We start from the raw sequence: 18425 nt of genomic DNA on the forward strand, positions 1-18425 counted from the left end.
CATCGGTTTCACCTAACAGTTTGCACAGTGAGTGTTTAATAAAGAAATGATAGAAGAGGCAAAAATACACTTAAACAGATTATCTGATGCCAGTGTAAGGCAAGAGATGAGTTTGGGCATGATCCTGCTCAGACACACAGCCTCCAGGAGAAAGCTTGACTGCCGTTTTCCTCCTGGTGAGCATGAGTCCCATGAGATGACACTTGTTTGCTCTGAGCGTCTCCTGGTTTTGTTCTGGGACTGGTTGCTATGCTGCATGCTTCAAGGCATCAGCTCAGCTTGCAAAATGGTGAGAGGTTCACTGAATGGGTTGACTTTCTTAGCATTTCTCTCTCTTTTTGTCACGGCTCAACGGCACGAGGGAACAGGGATGGACACAGGCACAGAAACCAACCCGGAAGCGAGGTGACAGAAAACAAATGATTTATTTCCGCCCACAGGTAAACAAAGGTGAAACACAAAGCGACGCCACCACACTAGTGGCGCGTAGGATTCGTCGGTGATAATGAGGGCGACCTAGACACCTCTAGGAGACGGCTGAACAGCGGGGACAGCGGGGAGGTAGAAACAGGACTAGGTAGGGGCCGGGGGCACTGGAACAAGAGGAGATCACGATCAGAGGGATCCAGCAGACAACCAATAATCCTCCGCAGTTGAATTGAATTGCCTTACTTGGTTTCAGATGGAGGGGACAGGTGGAGCGGAAAACCCGGAAGCGGTCGAGGCGTGGGGAGGCAGGCAGGTGAGCGGTGGGCCGGCAGGCCACGTTGTGTAAGCAGCTGGCGGCCCAGGTCCAGGAGGACGGGAGCGAGGGGAACAAGATCTCCACTCCGGGTGCTATCGCTGAGGACAAGAAAAGACAGGTCAGTCATCACACGGCGTTAAGACAAGGTTTAGGATGCTCCACTGAACTAACATGGGAATAGCAGATACTCAGGCGATGAGTGGTTGAGAGCGCAGGTCTGATATACCGCTGGCACGATTGCTCACAGGTGGTCAGCCAGGGAGGGGCAACCGGACTCCGCCTAAAGGAGGAGGAGCCGCTGTCTGAGACCTGCAGGTGCCCAACCAGACCATGACACTTTTTTCCCTTTCTTCTAAGGAGCCACAAAAATTGTGATGTTTGTCTCATACAACAGGCATGACCAGAAGGACAAACTCTAAGCATTCAGTTCAACTCAGTTTTATTTATATACTTCACACTTTACCTTTTATACTTCACCTCGAGGCAATAACAGTTCCTTCACTGTGCTTTATGTTGCAAGGTGAAGGCCCTGCAATATCTGAGACAAACAGATGATTGCCTTATGAGCAAGTAGGTGGCAATAGTGGAAAGGAAGAATTCCCTTTAAACAGGAAGAGATCACTGCCATCTACTGTGGCTGGTGGGGGTGGGAGGGTGCAGCTGAAAGAGATGAGAAAAAAAGTAGAACATTGGGAGACCAGGATAAAACATAAACTATGGGACCAAGTAGAAAAAGAGATGAGTGGAGATGAGCGGCTCAGTTCATTGTGGGACTGCTCCAGCAATCTGACCCCATAGTAGAAAATAGTATATAGTACCAAAGGGTGGTTCAGGGAAATCCAATCCACCCCTACACACTGTGGATACCCATTAACCATTGAACAGTACAGAGCCTTTCAGCAGTGGAGCTATGCATTTAAATTATCATCAAGACAAGAGTGACACGATGAATGATCTCTGTGGATCGGAGACAAAAAAGATCTGTCACTAGCAACTGTAGTTATTCAGGGACAACTATTTTACTCATATCTTAGTTTTTTAAGTTTATATTTTGTTAACTGTGTATTTGTGATTAGTTGTGCCTCTCAGTTATCTTGCGTTTTTCTTGAAGTTGCTTACAACATACAGACAAATGTACTGGGCCACCTGCACACTGGAGCTGTTCAGCCATAAAAAAACAGGTTATGACGCTCCTGGTGCTCAGTTTTCCTGCTGATGTTAATGCCAGAGGTAGTTCACAGCTCTGCAGTTAGTGTGTGTGTGTGTGTGTGTGTGTGTGTGTGTGTGTGTGTGTGTGTGTGTGTGTGTGTGTGTGTGTGTGTGTGTGTGTTGGGGGGGGATTGCTATGCACCTCAGTGCTTGGCGACCGTGCTCTGTAATTTTAATTTTGGTCGTCCACTTGGTGGCTGAGTTCCTGTGGTTATTAAAATTAAGAGGCATGGCTCAACACTTTTGTCCAGAGATATATGTATGATCTCTGTATGATTGCCATGCTCCCTTATCCACTAAGTTCAGGAACTTTTTATGTCCTGTCAGCAGTATGCATTTGTGTAGGTTTTAATGGAACATTGGCATGGATGCATAAAACTGGCATCTAGAGGGGCTCCTCGTGGATATTTCAAGCATCATATCCTTCAGTTACTGCATTATGGCTCATTTTTATGCACCAATTTGTGCCTAAAATTGGTGCATGAAAATTTTAAACAATTTGTGCATCAAATCTTTATGCGATTTGTGCATAAAATATATGGAGGTAATCTCAGTAAGACTTTTCTATCACATATTGATACGCAGAAATTTATGCAATATGTGCACATCAATATATTATGGAAATGTGTCAATTAAGTGAACACACAAAATACAGGCAGAAGGTGGCAATTCACAATGTAATGGAATATCACATAAGTCAGCAGTAAGCATTCTGTAATTCTTACTTTCCTCAAGTAATAATATCCATATAATGTCCTAATATAACAACCTCCTTTTCTCTTCAGGCTCCTCCATGCTTATCAACCTGACTGCATGCACACTGCATCAGAGGAGAAGAGCATTTGCGTCTGGTGGGATAATTACCTTTGCAAAAGAGTGAGTCATTGTATGAGTTCATAATTCATATTAATATAGTTTTTTTTTCTTGCCTAAAAAAGACCCAGTTATGAAGCAAAAATGAAACACTCCTGTCTATGTATGAGTGGCATTTTATCGACTTTTATAAATTAAATAATTAAATAAAAGATTCTTTTTCTGCTTACAATCATAAAGAATTGCAGATATTCTCAACATTTAGGAGGCAAGTGCAGGAGCCACACTGTGCAGAGCTTTGTTTTGCTGCTGGGATGGAGGGGGTCTTCCTTCCAACCCCAGTTAGATCGTAATATAATGTCTTAAATTATCATTTTTACAAGACACTTAAGATGCTTGTGTCTGGTTTACAGCAGTCCTTACAAGTTTTCAAGTGAACTCTGATAAACACGACTCAGAGTCTCATCTCTTTTTTATAGGGTCGTCCGTCTGACATGGGCACTGTTAAAGTGCACAGACCTTGCAGTGCGAATTTTCTTGCAGTCATGTATTTGACAGCTTTCTGCCAGCCTGGGATAATGTGTCGTGTTCGATCTGTTTGCCTATACTGCTGGCATTACAACTAAAGTTCCTGTGAGCTGGGATCCATTGGTAAACACTTATGTGGTATTTCTTTGGTGCGGTTCCGTTCTCAAGTAAGTCTGTGTGGCTTCTTATGCAGCAGTGGAATGAAGTAACGCATCTCTTCTGTCAGTGACCCATACATCATAACGGAGCAGCATAAGTGGCGACGCTGAAAGAATCCTAAACGGTGAGTGTAAAGGCTGAGTGGAGTATTAATCGCACTGCACTTTCTCTATAAATGTTAAATTGAGCTGGTTAGCTGTGAGCCCAGCTCCATTGTTAAGGTTTTACAACAAAAGATACCGCAGTTCATGTATTTTCTTCATAATGCAGTAAAACCTGAACCCTCCTACTTAAAGAGTAAAGGGGAGACAAAAGGAGTGAGTAAGCACTGATATGATTAAATATCCCCCCAATATCTCTCTCATACATGCACATACATAAACACACACACACAATTTAGGGTCATTACCAGAGGCTGACCTGATTAGGGATTTAAAAAGAGAATTGTTTTATGCCCTTCTCGCAGCAGGGGCAACACAAACAAAACAATATCATAATGTGCTGATGAATGAGAGTGGAAAGACAGACGCACAATGACGGCGATGCGTTATGAATAAAAGATCAGATGCCGCTGCGAAACCCGTCTTCCTTCACATTGAGATCCACCTTTTAGGTATTCTTCGATGCAAATGAAGGACCGAAGAGTTCAGAGACAGAGTGTCAATGTAACTCATTGAGAATGAGAAAGAGATAGAGGAAAACCATTAGTGAAGGAAACATATTGTCAAGCTGATTTATCTCATCACAATGCTTTCCACTTTGACTACTAGTACAGGGATTTGTTTCCCCTAAATCTGTGCTAGGTTGGAAAATACCTCCAACCTGATGCAATAATGTGATGGTGCGAATGGATGGGGTCAAATTTTTTCAGACTCATTCTCAGAAAAAGTGTTACTGCCAAGCAATCCAGCAGTCTTTTAGTTGGAAGTTAACGGCATGTTGGAAGCTTCCTGCCAGCTTGAACTTTGACAATAACAGAGTGCTCCTGAAAGCCAAAGGTTTCAAAGGCAAAATGATTGCTCACTGTCTTGTAAAGCTAGGTGAGATCAATACCTGCAAATTATTGTATTGTTTCAGTATACAGAACTGAAGAAATGAATAGCCTGGTTCACAGTGATCTCTGTAGGAGCGCCTCATTCAGTTGTTTAGTGGAAGAAAAAAAAAACTAAAATAAAAAAGAATAATTTGAATGTGGGGACACATACAGCAGTGTTTTTTAACTATAGGTGTGGTGTCATTGTGAGGTTGCACGAATACAAATAAACACATTTCTTAATTACAAACCATAATTCTTTGATTGGTGAGTCCTACTGATGGCCTGATTAGAAATCTATCTTGACTCCTCTGTCAGGTTTCTGCTTGCACAGTTTTGTAAGTGCATCCAATATTTTCCAGCTTCATTGCTCATCTTGAAGCAAACAATATTTGGATATACTCCAAATCGCTACTGAAAGTCACCCACATTTGTCTGTTCAGAAAAAAGATGAAGCCTTTAGTGTGAGGAGTTTGGAAATAAATCAGCTGGACTTCTTTAAGTTTCCTGAAGAAGCTTCTTCAGTGCTAAAACCAAATGGTGGCGAGTCCCAAGTATTTAATCCCTAGTGGGAGTTGTCCATTCTTTCCAAGCTCCTTAACATGACCTGGATGACTGAGAACCTACACAGACACGATGGAGCCTTTTCTTTTCAAAACGTATTTGTGCACAGAGCACAGAAAAGAGCTAACTCTAAAAAGAGAAAGCAAGGATGAAACTTCCCACGAACAGACTTTTAACAAATGATGACAACATTTAAACCGCATCAGTGCACGAACCTCCTTTTGACTGTAGCGTGTTTCCATGGTAGAAGAGAATTAACACAGGCTGCAAAACATCATATAAAATAAAATATAAGAGACGCATCTCCCTTATTTGCTGTTTTCATATACAGGATACCAATTTAAACAGCTTGCATAGATGTGGGTGATGTCCACAAACACTGCCAAAGAAACCTCAATTAGCACACACTTATCTCAATATCATTAACATCAGTTTAGTCCTGATCCTATTTTTGCTATACATACAGTGAGCTCTAATTGTAGTCTATCCTTGTGGCTGTCTGCTCTTCTCTAATTGTGTCTCTCTTTTTCTAGCTCACATGCACAAAAATGTCGAGCCTGCATCAAGTTGTGTGTTAATTTGAAGAAAAGATTTCTCTTGTAGCGGTTCTAGTTTTTCAGGTGATTAGTGTTAGAATTTCTTGAGGACTCATCAGCTGGTTCACTCACAGAGCATGTGTTCTCTTCGAGGCAAAATCACTGAAGTATTGATTAGCTGTATCACATCCTTGCCACTTCCACTGGGCAGACTCAGAGCAAGGCTGTTAGCTGCTATATTGATTAATGAGGACAAATAGATGGACGATATGCCCCTGCACCAAATAAATACTTATTTAATTCCCCCGGTTAATACTTGCTTCATTTTTTTTGCCTTTGACTTAAGTGGTTCCGGTTCATAAACCTCAAATCATAGTTACTCCTGTTTAATTTGTTTTATGATCATTTATTGGGTCATGCTGAAAGGTCATTTTTGATTATTTTGTATGTATTTCTGAGAAGCGTGGTTTGTGCCACAGTGCTCCACCATTGTTCAAAACCTTTAAGGATACCTCTATCATTTGCTCTCTGACAATATGCATGGGTTTATTAAGACCTGGCTACCCATAGCCAGTAGTAGATGTAGATGTGAACCAGTTCTTGTTGTTTGTTTCCAATGCAGACTGCTTGACAGTCAGTGTGTTCAAGTGCTGACAGTACAGCTCTATCGATTTTATTATTTTTATATTTCAATGTTGGTGAAAATTTCTTTTCTTTCGCTTTTATTCCTCACATCTTCTATTTCTGTCAGTTTTAATACCATGACTATACTAACACAGCAGCACAACTTCTAAAACATCACGCGTTTGTCAAACTTCCTGCCCTAATGCTTTTCATATTTGTTGTTCCTTTGACACTCTTGTTTCAAAAGCTCTAGCTGAAAACCCTCTACAGCCACTCTGTCAGTTTTACCTTTTAAAGAGATATATAAATTTAAAGGGGAGCCTTGGATTTATAATACACATAAAAAATTAGAGCACCATTATGAAAAGAAATAAATGTTTTATCTTGAATAATGTACCACTCTTGTTTTTGCAATCCTAGGGCACAATTTTTGTAATTTAATACACAATTAGAAGCCACTTTATTAGATGTACCTCTGGAGTTTAAATTCAGCAAGGTACCAGAAATATTCCTCAGAGATTTTTGTCCATATTGACATGATAACATCACACAGTTGCTGTGGATTTGTCAGTTGCACATCCATGATAAGAATCTCTTGTTCCGGCACATCCCGAAGGTGCTCTAATAAGATCCCTTGACTGTGGAGGTTATTTAAATACAGTGCACTCACTGTCATGTTCAAAAAAACAGTTTGAGCTTTGTGATGTGGTGCATTATCCTGCTGGAAGCAGCCATGGGCAAATATCGAAAAGGTCGGCAACAATACTCAGGTTGGCTATGGCACTGAATCAATGTTCAATTTGGTGCTAAGGAGCCCAAAGTATGCCAAGAAAATATTTTCCACACCTTTTCATCTCTACCACAGTCCTGAATTGTGATACAAGGCAGGATGGATCCATGCTTTCATGTTGTGTACACCAAATTTAGACCCAACCATCTGAATGTTGCAGCAAAAATTTAAGACCAATCAGACCAGGTAAAAATTTTCATCTATTGGCCAGAATCCATGTGAATTGTAGCCTCAGTTTCCTGTTCTTGATTGTTGTAGCCCATCTGCTTCAAGCTTCAGTATGTTGCGCATTCAAAGATGCTCTTCTGTATACCTTGGTTGTAACAAGTTTGAGTTAATGTTGCCTTCCTAGCTTCATGAAGCAGTCTGGCCGTTCTCCTCTGACCTCTAGGATCAATAAAATATTTTTGCTCAGAGAACTGTGCATTTTCTCTTTTTTTAGTCTGTTCTCTGTAAACCCTAGAGATGGTTGAGTGGGGAAGTTACTGCAGATCAGGAGTTTCTGAAACACTCAGACCCGCCACAGTCAGAGTCTACGTCCCTAAATGCAAAGAGCTGCTGCCATGTAATTGGCTTATCAGAAGCGTCACCTAACAAAGTGACCAGTAATTTAAATCTGTCAGTCGCACAGCTCTATAGTTACACAAGCATCCACATGAGCATGCATTGTTCAGAGTGGGCAGTTTAAACATGGCTTAAGTTTGGTTGCTGAAACTAATGCAAAGTGCATTTTAAAGACTGGCCTTTAAAAACTCAGACGGGGCTTTGTGAGGTAAAGACGAGTTGTTAAAGTTTGCCAGATAATAAACCAAATAGATAGTAGACCAAAGTGAATATTTTACTGCACTCGTCCAGCATTTTAATTCAGTTCCTTTGGACTCAGAATGTGATTTTAATTAGATTTATAAAAAGGTAATAAAATAAATAAATACTTAAAATACAAACTAATATGGGAAAAAAATGCCTCATACTCACAAGTAATTCCCCTTTCTCCATCACCAGCTCCTTAATTTGCTGCCTGGGTTGCGCTCTCTGACTGATGTCAGGATTGAGTAATTAACATTTATCAGTCTCAAAGAGAGACCTTTCCCCCACAAGAGGAGATTGATGTCTAACCTGCCATGGTCTTTACTTGCCCACTACACCACTCCCTCAGCCATTACTAACAACAGACGGTCAGGGAAAGAGCTCATATCAAGGCTGAACTGTCATTAGCTGCCATTATATTCTGTAGAGCTGCTAATACTGAGTGACTGGCCAATTTGATATGGTGAGATCTACTTGGAAAGTTCATGACCAGCAATGCAGCCATCAGATCTAATGTGCACTGATACAAGTAGTGATAAATTTCAAATATAATATTATTAAAACTGCCTTATCATTACCAGCCCTGCATAAAAAGAAAATACCTCACTTTATACTCACCTTGTTATGAGTGCAGTTAATAGGTTGATCCCATCTGGTGATGTGCTGGCTACCATAAAGTACTGACAGACAGGCTTTCACAGGAGGATGAATTTCTGATTATATATGAGAGAGTCTTATCAGTTATCTGCATTATATCTGAGTTTTGTTTTGAATACGGGAACTGAATAGCCTTTTTTCTCTCTCTTTCAGCTGGTTGCAAGATTGCAACTGGATAATATAGAAAAGAGCCTCCTACTAAAAAGCTAGGAATCTATACTCCAGCAGAAACCACAGTGTACAGTGCAATAAAGAGATTAGAGATGACTGTGGTGATTAATTTGGATTTGCTCACTCTGTGTGACACTACAGTGGGCTGCATTCCAGATAAAAACAGTAGAAACATGACGTACGTCAGTCTGCACTGAGGATCTGTTAATGAATTTAGAAAAAGCACATTTCCTGACATCTATGAATATTTATAAAAATGTAACCAGACAGTAAACCTTAAATAAAGTAATAAATATATAAATTATGAAGATACAAGCATTATGATTTCTCAGATTTTCTCTTGTTGACTTTTCAGACTTGTGAATATAACTCCTGATAACTGGAGACCTTTGGCGAGAGAAGCTCGCTGCTGCGTTTTGCTTAATTTTAACAATGTATGTCTCCTTTTAATGTTATTCATTGTTTTGCAGTTTATTCACTGTTCAAATATACATGCTGTTTATTATCAAGCGTACACTGAAAGCTCCAGGCACTGTGGAGTAACAGCAGAGCATTCGAGAGAAAACTACACTGTTGTGCAAAACTCTTGAACCACCCCTCATTTTTTTATACTTTGTTTCCAAGCAGCCAAAGTCTGTTGTAATTTTTTTAAGCTGTGTAAGTCATTAGTTAGCTTTCAAAAGGTCCTTCAAAGCTTTTTTTAATTGGACATTTTATCGACTGTTTTCCAACTCATTTTCAGTCCAGCCCTTGACTTCAGCATTTTCAGAGTAAAAGTTGTATTATTGAATGTGTGTTGTGTCTACACGTAACATACAGTTTACCAAAGAACAAATTTAAAATGATATCTTTAAGCGATTTGTTGCAAGCAGACTGTTGCAAAAATGTCTACTATGAAAAATGCCAAAGATACCTGATAAAATAAAATAAACTAAAAAATTGGATACTTGAAAAACAAAAGAAAAAGCAGTAGGCCTAAAAAAAAAAACTGTCTACAGCAGACAAAAGGTATCTGAAAATCATGTCCTTAAGAAACAGGGGGGGAAAAGAGCAAAAACCTAACATGACACACTGCTTTTCTTCTATGGGCACTGACCACTTAAAATGCTAGCTGCCTTTGAGTGTAGTTTGTGCATAATTGATTTTTAGTTTAAGAAAATGGTGTTAATACCTTGCAAAGAAAAATGGGAGAATTATAGCAAATGGCCCATTTTTTCCTTTTCTTCTTTTACCAAACTGATTTTTTTTATTGCCAACGTGCTGTAACTACAAGAAACCAGTACATGCAATATTACAAAATACTAAATATAAAATGGTTAAATTTTTTCTCCAGTCTTGTTTTCTTCTGCTCTATATTTAAGTCCCAAAAAGAAACCTTTTCATACTATATGGTTCAGACTTAATGTGTGACATGTCAACATATCACACCACTAAACTGTAAGAACCCTTAACTGCTGTTGTTCAGACCATTTGTCGTGAATGCTAATTAGCAAAATCATTCATGAGGTTCAGGTTTCAGTGGAGTGTAAATGAAACAAAGAGTAAAACACTGTCATATCGCTTAACACAACAAAAAACAACAACAACATGAAAAACAAGAAAAAGATGTAGGCGAGCTGTGAGCGAAGCTAAAAGTGTATAATTTATGTTGATGCTCCTCTGGCTGTATAAACGATTTTACATCTGAAGTGAAGCTGTATTTGATGGGAAGCTCTCAGGTGAATGTTGCTTCATTAACTTTTAGTGATTGCTCTTGGAAAGATGGATGGGAAGTGTAAGAATTGATGAGAAACGTGCCACTGTGTACCCACAGACTCCACAAAATCACACAGAATTCACTTGCAAATAATAATAAACAGCATACACTTTGAGTCACTTACACAAAAAAAAAACATCTAAAAATAAATCATCTAAAGAAAACCTGGCTTCATTAACTGCAGTGGGAAGGGCATTACTTTTGAGCACACAGCACCCGCAACCTTTGAATTAACTTATAATCTTCCAGACAGTAAAAAATTATGCCTTCAGACTATTTTCATACACCTTGAGACAGAGACTTACACTTCAATTAGAAAGTACTTGATGAGTCATTGTCACAAAGTCATTTGTAGTCAGAAAAAACTTTATATTTTATAACATCAGGTAGGAGGAGATAATCATTGGTGTTTGATTTGCATGCGAGACAAGTCAGATACACTGAAATTATTACTGCAAGCACAGAAGTGAAGAGCTACGGGGAATATACAATGTGTTTCCACAACCTGACACTATCATGAAAGAGCCTGTCCCACTGAAAGAGGGAATACACACTATTTTCTCATCATGCAGCATGTGAAAATAGCAGGAAAATGCCAGACATGTCTGGAAATATATCAGAAAGAGCATTTCTAATGTTGGTGCTTTTAAAAAAAAAAAAAGGTTTATCTGAGAGTGAAGAGATTTTCCTTTTCAGCTTTGTGATATGGAGAATAGCCCCGTATTTGCCAAGGTGCCTAAAACCCCTTGAGCACCTATGTAATCTCACTTTTTGTAGCGCCGCCAAACATGAGCTCCCCATTGCAGTGCTTGGCTAAATGGGACCGACAGCAACAGATTGCCCCGCAGCCCATTTACCTTTGGTAATAAAGGCCTCAGTTATCCACTCAGAGTCATTTAGGAGGCTAACTGTAACACACTTTGCCTGTAACCTCGAGCGCAAATCACAAACGCTCTTTTCTAAATGTAATAAAATACTTTTCTGCTTCAGTGGTAATTAATAACAATGTTTACAATGGATACTTTGATTCTTAGGCCAGCTATGATTAAAATTCATGCAGTGTCTTAAATAGATTATTATATTATATTAGATTATATTAGATTAGATTACATTACATTACATTACATTACATTACATTACATTAGATTATTGATTTTGGATTATTGTTAAACATTAATATTTTTGTCAAGACTATACTAGACCACAAAGTGGTTGGTCCTCGTTATCTGTTGGGTTTGTTGAACCTCTCTCTGCTACTAGCATCTCCATTTCCTTCTGCTCTTCTTTGTTCCTCTGTGTCTGTTTTCATTTTTCAGTGTTAGCTATATGCCTTTTGGTCTGATGATGATGGTAATTTTTTCTTATATGTTTCGTTGTGGTCTTACCTTTGTTATTTTTCTTTCTTCCCTGATTGTCTGCTATGCCTTAATTGTTTCTACCTGTGTCTTATTTCCAAATTAGCCCTGCGAGTACATTTAACCTTGGCTTTCCTTGTCTTTTTTTATTTTAGGATCATCTGGTTTGTGAGTATGTCCTATGTGACTGTGGTTATTAGCTTTTCCCCCCTTCCTTTTATTCAGTAAGTAAAGCTCAACTTTGGATTCATTCACCAAGTTTGTTTATCTGCATTTGCATCCCGGTTTGAACTTATGTTAGCTGCATCTACAGCCTACTGCACAACATAAAAACACAACTAGGGAGTTTACTTTATTATTTTACAAAGTAGTAGATACCCCATCAGTGGAGCTGAGAGGAAATAGATGAAAATTTTGGGGCGATTTTCCAGAGAGGACTTGAAGCCAGGAACAGGTCCTAATCGAAAACTGTTAATTCCAGGCTAAAATAAAATTAGCTTTATCAAACAGACAATTGCTGACTACTGACTCCTGAGGAGGTGTAATATGAAGCAATATTAATGGGTTAGCACATTTGTACATTTGTAGGCTATTTATCACCCAAATTAACTATCAATAAAATCAATTTCAGTTACCTGCTACTGGTGCAACAGCACGAGAATAGATTTAGTGTGTTCTTGGACTCTGTTTTCTCCCCGATAAAGACTTTTATGTGAAATCTAACCACACCATGGAGAATAAAGATATTTTCATTTTATATGATAGTGCAGTGGATTTTTTTGAAGAAGTTGAAGTGTTTCAAATCCAGGAAGCACTCCTTCTTAACAATTCAAAATTAATTTCTGTTGAAGAATTACAGTGATTTCCACATCTCCTTTATAAGGATGTGGGAGAGTGACAGACCTAAAGACACTGAGTGTCAAACTGTAACATGTAGCTCTCATGTTAAACAGCAGCACTGAGCAGTAAAGCAAATATAACTCAAGATAATAATGTTTTCCACTCAGTGTGCTTCTGATAATCATAAACTCACAAGATAAATCATTTTGAGCATTAGTCCTTTATTTGCAGCAACAGTGTTGCATTTGACTGTTTTTGATCTTTATCACCCAATCATCTGATCATGTCCTGATTTGAGTGAACGATGCTCTGCTGTTCCCGTGTGTGCCGAAGAAGAGTCAAAGTCAAGCCTCCCTTCTTGTAAGCTCACACATAACCTGAAGCAAAGAGCTTGTGTATAGAAAGACAGTTGGTAACCACCATTATTTTTATTTTTATTTAACCTTTATTTAACCAGGAAGATCCCACAGAGATTAAAAACCTCTTTTTCAAGGAAGACCTGGACAAGATAGGCAGCAGCAAGTATCTCACAATTGTGACACTGTTATTTTAGTAAAGAATGTCTAGCCATGTTTAAGTTTCTTCAAGCTACACTGCTCTGGACTGTAGAGTACTGAATTATAAGAAGATTTAACTAAAACCACCTATGCTAATCTGAATGAGGTGGAACAAGGTTTCTTATAAAACAATGAATGAATTTAGAAACCTTGTTCCACCTCATTCAGATTAGCATAATTGTACCATAATGTGAAGAATTCTATTTGAAAAAAAAACTGCACAGTCTATGGAAGATAAACTGCACGCATCAGCTGTAGAAACAACGAAAATGAAAGCCAGGATGTCTATTTGTAAGGACTTCACTGAGAACAAACAGCTAAACAACTTCAAGTATCTCCTTATTCTTCTGTGAAACAAATATATTCACATTATAATACTTATGCCACACAGCTGTTGGGGAAGAATATAAACATTAATCTAAAGATATCTGCTGCTGAAGGCTCAATACAGACATTACAGATTGGTGGGGGACCTGCAAATGAAGACCACTTGGATGAGTTACTGACAGGAATACTGGAGTGCCAGCAACCTTTGGACAACACCAGGTTATGTCCATCTAGATAGTTTGCACATATTTTCTCCTGTTAAATTTTCTGTTGTTTATGTGTGTTCCTATCTCCTCATTTAATCTACATTTATTTGAAATTTGTATGAATTATTCTATTTCTCAGGTGACAAAACACATGGAGGAAACTAAAGGGTTGCAAAGCAGTTTAAACTTCAAATCCTCAGAGGCAAGGGTAGCAAGGTTAGTGCTGGTCATTTACTATCCATTGAAAGCCCAGCTATTGAATTTCATGAACTTAAATTAAGGTAATTTAGGGAGGAGCAGGAAATGAAAAAATAAAGATACTGCTAGTAGATCTGGAAATGAAGGCGAGAGATGCACCTCTCATTTCAAAAACGTAGACGTTTTCATTACTGATGCTGAAAATCTGGGGTTTTTTTCTGTTTCTCTGTGGTAATTAATTCTACATCTGGACTGGATCAGACTGTTTTAAACCAAGGATGAAGGGAGGGAGGTCAGTGCAGTTGCTGCAATGAAGTGTGTGCATGAGCCTGGTTATAGTGCCATTACTCAACTGTCATGGGGTGCAAGCATGGTGCTCTGAGCACACCCACTGTCACTGAGCAGTACTCTATTACAATGTCCACTTTACCTTTTAACAGTGGAAAACTATAACTGAAGGGTGCATACATTTTTTTATTTGTTTGTATGAGGCTCATATTCATGGATATTCATTTTAACTTCTAGCTAGCCTCAAGGCAGTCTATGGCTTGTCCTTTTTGTAGCACTGCATACACTGTGAATGTCTTCACATACGAATCATTCATTGATGTCACCAAAAAACACCTTAAATTTAGAGGCACCTGGTGCCAAATTGGTACAGGCTGTCCTCTTTGGTTCACGGAAGTGAAATAATCTCCGCTGTATTTCCTTCATGCATTTGAAAATGATCTTGAAAACTCCTTTCATCAAATTCTTGTTTATCTTAATTAATGCAGTCCAAGTAATCCATATGTTTTCTTCGACAAACATTAACCTGTGGTTAAACCTACATCCCTGGAGGTTTAGTTTAAGCTTCAATTTAATCCTAGAGAAGCACCAATCTTCCTTCAGAAAATTGCCAATTTCATTCAGGACTAAGCGTAGGAGAATTTCAAAGCATGATTGAGAAAACTTTTAGATGGTTATTTTAGTCTAGGATTTGACTTGATGTCTTGGAAGCCATCCCTTAGTGTTTTTGAGACATCACAAAGAACCTGCTATGGCCATAGCACATCTTCACCATGGTGAAGAAGGCTGCTATATGTCTGTACCTCTGAAAGAAACTTGAAAGGGCTAAACAGAAGTCAAGTTCTTCATCTGAAGTTAACTTTCACAAAGAAGCAATAGAAAGCATCGTAACGGGAAATGTCACAAACTGGTATGACCTGAAGGCTGTGCAGCAAGTGATTGAAACTGTGCAGAGGATCACAGACACCCATCTCAAAGCATCCGTGATATCTGTGAAGTGAGGAGTCTGCAAAGAGCTCAAAAGATAATGCTAATAATATTGATAATATCAACCCCAGCCACAACCAGCCAATTAAATGATGCAATTATGAAGTGTTAGATTTATAAAATACAAAGTGATGGTTGCCTCTCCTTTATATATGTGTTTGTATTACATTTGCAGTGCAAAGTTAGGCCTGTGAAAACAGTGAGTATGAAAGTTTGGCATTTATATGCAAAGAAACATGATATTAAACTGAGTGATTTTGTTCACTCTTATTCATCCAAAGGGTTTTGGCTACTTTGTGCCACAATGTCCTATATATTAGATGCACCTTGGAATACTGTCCATGATTGCATGATACTGTCCATGAGCAAACGTTGCAGGTCATAGGAGGAGACAAAAGCTTAACATAATGAAAAGCACCAACAGTGTTCATCTTATGTCTCTATCTGGTATTGGTGCTTTCTGAGGAGGCTGTAGCTCAGGTGATAGGATGGGTCAGTTCCCAAATCGTCCAGCCACAATCCAAAGTATCCCTGGGTAAGAGACTGAATCCCAAGTTTCCCCCCAATGTGAGCATGTATGTGACTGTTAGAAAGCACTTAGGCACAGAAAAAGTGACTGCTGCAGAAAGCACTTTGAGTGCGCAGTTGAGTAGAAAGGTGCTATATAAGTACCACTCCATTTATCATTGTGTTTTATTTTGGTAATCACTTACTTTCTGTGTCTCTAATGCTTTTGCTTCCTGCCGTTGTGTTTTTCCCTTCATTTTTGGATTGTTTGCTCCTCCCTCATTAGGCTTAGCTGCATCTATGTATATTTATATCCCATCCCTCTCTTTGTTAGTTGTCAGCACGTCTGCTTGCTAACATCCTTCCCTGTCTTTATTCCTGAGTTTGTTCTTTTAGCATGATTTGGATTGTTCTTCATTATCCTTCTCCTGCCTGAACCCTGAGGCATCTTTTGCCTTTCTTCTTCAGTAACTTTCATGAAAGTTTGTTTTAGCTGCCTGTCGCTTTGTTTGTGTTTTGAACTATACCAAACAATTATAGTCTCTCTGAGAATAACACTTTTATCTTTGAAGACAACAATCATGGTAAATCTTCACATTTATATGGTGGGTGTTTAAGGTCCCTGAAACTTGCTATATATATATTTTTTTTTACATTATCCTCCTATTTGACTATATGAAGACCATCATTTACAAAACAAATTCCAAGTTGTATTTAGTACAAACCTAATAAAAAAAGAGTTGTGGTGCCGTGTGAAAGTTAAATAAAGTCAGAAAGCAGTGATTTGTAAATCTTACAGACCCATATTTTATTCATAATATAACATCTCAAATGTTTGAAACTGATTAAATAAACAAATTTTAAAAGAAAATATTAGCTTACTTTTACTCCCTTTCATAAATAGTACTTAAATGTCTTGCTATAAAGACACTATAGCTGCTAAAGTAGGCAAGGCCTTCTGTGAAAAATAAATTGTCTGGATGGGAGTATATGTTGCTCTCAAAAAACTTTCAGCACTGATGGTGCCTTTCCAGATGTACACGTTACCAATTCTAGTTCCATTTCCAGCTGCACGTCCTTCTTCTCTATAGTATGGATGATGCAGCATCCATAGTTTTCAAAATTAATTTCACAATTCTGTTTATCGCTGCAGTGAACTGTGTTCACAGACAGTCAATAATGCACCTTTTTAATACAGAGTTGAGATCTCAGATTTCCGATGCTGATTTTCAGCCTTGTCCCTTGTGTTCTATAGAGTTCCAATTTTTGTGATATCATGTAGTGAAGAAGTCATGTTACTCCTACCAGTCAACCTAATTCTTTTTTATTAATACTTATTTTATTAATACTGCGACCATCATCAGGAAATGTTATAAAGAGGTCAAGGGAAATCAAGAGAGCAGATGGATCAGATTTAGAGACTTTCCGAAACTATTCATGGCATTTTAATCACCATGTTGGTAACTCTGGCATTCTGTTTTGCCAAACTTTCATTGTTCAAGCATAACTGCTTGAATTGGTATCTTGCAAATTAATTTTGGGCAGATAAACTGACAACTAGAGACAAAAATTTGATATCAGTCAGTACTGGCTAAAACTCTTTTGAACTTCACTTCATCTAAATACAGCACTTTAAGCCATTAAGCGGGGTGTAAGACTCCATCACTCCATCACATAATCAGACTGTTTTCTTTGAACTTGGCATCATTATGCATCCCCATTGTTTGCACTGATTTGATCAAAGGACAGCCGCATAACACTAAGCTCTTCAAATTCTCCCCTAATATGTCCGTAACTGTAGTGAAAGTTAATGGTGACAATGCAATCAATCAAGTTGTGCAGGCATCTTTTCTCTTATATGTATAATCATTTAATTCAAAGACTTTTTGGGGACAAGAGTCCCTCAGTGGGCATTCTAATTTTCTTCTTAGACAACAACAGAGACACATTTACAGTGTTTCATTGTTGCCAAATTATGTCCTTGATCACATAGTAGTTAATGCAACTGGATCACATTTTCTACTTTTGGTGCTTTTTATTATATGTGGTCACATGTTACTGCAATCCAGTCACACGTGTTCCATGTTAATGGTTTGTAAAGCTAGTCTACTAAAGGTGGTTTGGAGCAAAAGAACAACCAGATCTAAAAATTTTTTTTTTTTACCCTGTTAAACCCAAGGAGGTGGTGTGGCTATTCACGAGAAAGTTGAAAAGGTGTTCAAGTGCAGGAGCAGCATGTTTATAATGAGAAGAACAGGGTGCACTGCAGCAGTATAAAGAAAGAGCTCTATTGCACATTAAAGTCTGGAATGTTTTACAGAGGGTAATAAAGCCCCCGGCTAATCACAATCACCAGGAGTGCACTATCTGTCAGCCAATGACCGTGTACAATCACCGAGGTTTACCCCAATAATATATATATATAGATATAGATATATATCTATATATCTATATCTAGAGATGGAGATGGAGATAGAGATATATACACACTGGCTGTTGCACTTTAAGGCTAAAACTAACACCCCCAAAAGTTGATTCTGTTCCTCTGGACATAGCGTTTTGAGTGGTAGAATGATGAAGAAACTGACCTCACAGCCCATTGTTTGCCAGTGGTACTAGCTTACCGGTGAATCATTATGCAAATGTACTGTTTAAAAGGTTTGGGAAACCTGCAGCTGAGACTCAAGTCACTTGGATGAGTGATGAAAAATTTCTCCCAGTAAAAACACTGCGTCCAGATCAACAGAATCAACTTTTTGGGTTGATGA

At 38.6% G+C, this 18425-nt stretch overlaps 1 long non-coding RNA gene across 1 annotated transcript; it reads right to left on the reverse strand.

Annotated features, from left to right (window-relative positions):
- Nucleotides 1-484: 484 nt before the first annotated feature.
- LOC146570721 (uncharacterized) lies at nucleotides 485-1072 on the reverse strand. Its single transcript, XR_014893213.1, has 3 exons — nucleotides 917-1072; nucleotides 673-843; nucleotides 485-593 (listed from the first exon to the last, which is right to left on the reverse strand). It is a non-coding gene; the product is annotated as an uncharacterized LOC146570721 (long non-coding RNA).
- Nucleotides 1073-18425: the final 17353 nt, after the last annotated feature.

The sequence above is a fragment of the Mchenga conophoros genome, linkage group LG7 (assembly GCF_057382185.1).
Source record: "Mchenga conophoros isolate Kocher_MC1m ecotype Shallow Benthic linkage group LG7, M_conophoros_male_GT1.1, whole genome shotgun sequence".
NCBI classification, from domain to species: domain Eukaryota; kingdom Metazoa; phylum Chordata; class Actinopteri; order Cichliformes; family Cichlidae; genus Mchenga; species Mchenga conophoros.